Here is a 3,257-nt window from a genome sequence, read left to right on the forward strand (position 1 = left end):
CAACATGTACAGAAAACACCACTCTGTCTTTTTAATCCATAAGTAGTACTGCATTAACAGGACCCATTTAAAGAAATGTGAGCGTGCCCACTTTGCCGCCCCTCCGTTCTGACCGCAAGATGCAGCGACATGTCCACCGCCGGAGCCGTATCAGTATCAATGCTCATCCTACCAGAATCTTGATGTGGCTCAATCTGCTCTACAAATGGCCTTGTGCTGAAGCCTGGGATCCATTCCCTTGACAAGCAGCTCCATCATCTTCTTCACCACAATGATAATCTCCACCACTAATCATTGTTACGCTGATGAACTACGAAATCATTGTTGTTACCAACAGGAAAGTTTGCCAATGAAGGAATACAATGCAGAGGAGCGACTAGTGATAGTGTCAGGTGAAGGGAGGAAGGCGAGGAAGGGGCTAGCTGATGTGCAAAAGGTAGCTGCAGGGATTCGAAAATGGGAAAATCTTGATGGCATCCACTTTGTTGCCCCTCTGACCTGATCGCAAGATGCAACAACGTGTCCAGAAATTGAGGCACATCAATATTAATCATCATCCTACCAGAATCTTGTTGCGCCTCAAGTAGCTGAACTAATTGCCTTCATTGTGAGACTGGTCTTGTGCTGAAGTTTGGGATTCATTCACTTGATGAGCATCCTCCTCATCAACACCCTCCTTACCTTCATTGTCACCATCTTCTGAAAAACAATGACCGTGTCTGCTTTGTCGCCCCTCTGATGAGACGACAAGATGCAACGATGTGTCCACCATTATAGGCGCATCAGTAGTAATGCTCATCGCATTAGAATCTTGCTGCACCTCTATTAGTTGAATAAATTGCCTTGTGTTACAATGGAGTTAGACGTCCTTTCTCTTGATAAGTTGCCTCATCTTCTTCTTCGTCAACATCGTCCTCATCCGTTTCATCGTCATCTTCCTCATAATCTTCTTCATCATTAACACCCTCATCTTCTACTTCATCATGTTTTTCATATTCTTCTTCATTGTCAAAGACAATGTAGGCCCCACCATGGTGGTTCTCGAATGCACTCTTCAACATGGGCCTCAACTTTCTTTTTTCTTTTTCCCATTTGGCCTCATAAGAATCCATCCGAGTTTCCCAATTTTTTAGATCTCCAATCCTCCCTAAAGAAGTTACTTCTAAATTAATTTGTTTGAGGGTACCAAATGGCAAGTGCTTGATGCCAGACGGTAAGAATTGGGGAGTCATGTCATAACGGAACAACATTTCAAGCTTCTCTAGCAAGGGCATAGCCCCCGCTTCGAAGGTGACTGGACCCAATGTACAATGGAATCTAAGGTGCTTGAGTGCTTTGAATGCCCAGTCATTGCCAGAGATGATGACACATTCTTCCGTTTCCCCAGCTATAAGAGCACAATCCAGATGGAAGATGACAAGTGAAGGCAAACTTGCAACAATACTGACACCGTCAACAACCTCCCGCACACTAATTCTTAAGCTGGTGAGGCCGCAGAGCTGACCAATCCACTCCGGGCAAGTTTCAAAATTGCAAGACCGCAGATCAAGCTCCCGAATATGAGAACCTCCAGGGAATAATGGTGTGCTGCTCCAGCCCCGGACATCTTCTATTTCCCAATTTTCATTTGCCAAAGTAAAGATCCTGAGGCTGGCGGAAAGCTTGGAGACAGAAGAGTGCAAGGCGGCTGTAAGCATATTGTTCGCTTCGTTATCTTCAATATTCGTGATTAAACCAGTGTCAAGTTTTCTCAACTTGGTCATCTTGCTGAGGCCATAGATATGTTCGACTAAGCTTCTATACACATCTACACCTACCAGGGTACGCAGGGATTTCAACCTGTCCATCCCCTCAGGCAAGACTACACAAGAACCAACATTTCTATATTCGAGATGCGATAACCAGGGAAGACTAATAATATCTGATGGATAAGTTTTCAGGGAAAACCCCCTAAGATCTATTGTCTCCAATTGTTGCAGCTCCCCTATTTGATTAGCTAACTTCAAATGTTTAAAACGATGGGAAACAACCTTTAAATACCTTAGGAGAAACAACCCACTAATACAGTAGTACTGGTGAGGTTTAGATCCTTGTTTACATAACTGAAGTCTTCAAGCTCTACAACTCGGAGATACTTCAACTCCAGAAAACCAGGCAAAAGTGACACGCTATCAGCTGAGTGTTGGTAAAGCAAGACTGACCGGACATGCGACAGTGACTTTTTATTTATTAATTCCATAATTTTTGTATCATCATCTTTGTTACGTGATGAGACTGAGACTGAGACTCTACGGATCTCCCCTGTCACATTTTTCAAATGATCAATTGCATGAATAAAATTCATTTCAGTTGACTTGGATCTCATCAGATCAAGGACTATATCATGTACTTTACAAGACAACACTTCATTGTTGTAGTCTGTGTTAACCGGCTGGATCAAACACATGATGATGAGCTTTTTGAAGTAGTCTTCTGCAGTGTCCTCTGCATCCAACACACTGTTATTATTCACAGGCACGAAACCTTCAGCCACCCATTGCCTCAACAAATCATTTTTATCTATCTCATGATCCTCTTGATACTTGCTCAGATAAAGCAGGCACGCCTTAAGAGGATCAGGAAGATGTATTTAGCTAAGATCCAATATGTGCTCGAGATTTCTAAGACCAGTATTTCCTTCAACCATACCATGCAAGGATTTCCATACATATTCCCAGTTAGGCTCTGACTTATCGCAAGCTATAAGGCTTACTATACTATTAATAGCAAGTGCCATACCACCACATGTCTTCGGAATACTAATGGAAATCTCTTCTATTTTGGGTGTAAGAGGCCAACCTTTTTTAGTTCCAAATATTCTGCTAAATAATAGACTTTTTGAGTCTTCGACACTGAGCTCCTTGATCTTATAAACATATTTTATGTCAAAATTGCAACAAGCAAGAGCAACATGTCCAATCCTTGTTGTTGTTATCACTCTACTACCATAACATTTTCTTGGAAGAGCAGATTTAATAATATTCTATGAAGATCAATCCTATACATCGTCAATTACTATGAGGTATCTGCAAAAAAACGTCAAATGGTTAGGAAACAAAGCACTAGTGGTATGTTATTATAGTTAGCAAAAGGGATTTATTATGTTTACGTATCTATGTGTATGTATTTCTATACCAACGAAAACTATGTATAAACTGGACTTGAAGTCCATCCTTAACTATTCTACGTTGTGACCAGTCTCATCCCATCATTTTGAC

The 3,257-nt window shown here is 41.5% G+C and overlaps 1 pseudogene; it reads right to left on the minus strand.

Annotated features, from left to right (window-relative positions):
- Nucleotides 1–848: 848 nt before the first annotated feature.
- LOC119344529 lies at nt 849–3,022 on the minus strand (annotated as a pseudogene).
- Nucleotides 3,023–3,257: the final 235 nt, after the last annotated feature.

Source organism: Triticum dicoccoides, unplaced genomic scaffold (assembly GCF_002162155.2).
Source record: "Triticum dicoccoides isolate Atlit2015 ecotype Zavitan unplaced genomic scaffold, WEW_v2.0 scaffold172074, whole genome shotgun sequence".
Lineage (NCBI taxonomy): Eukaryota > Viridiplantae > Streptophyta > Magnoliopsida > Poales > Poaceae > Triticum > Triticum dicoccoides.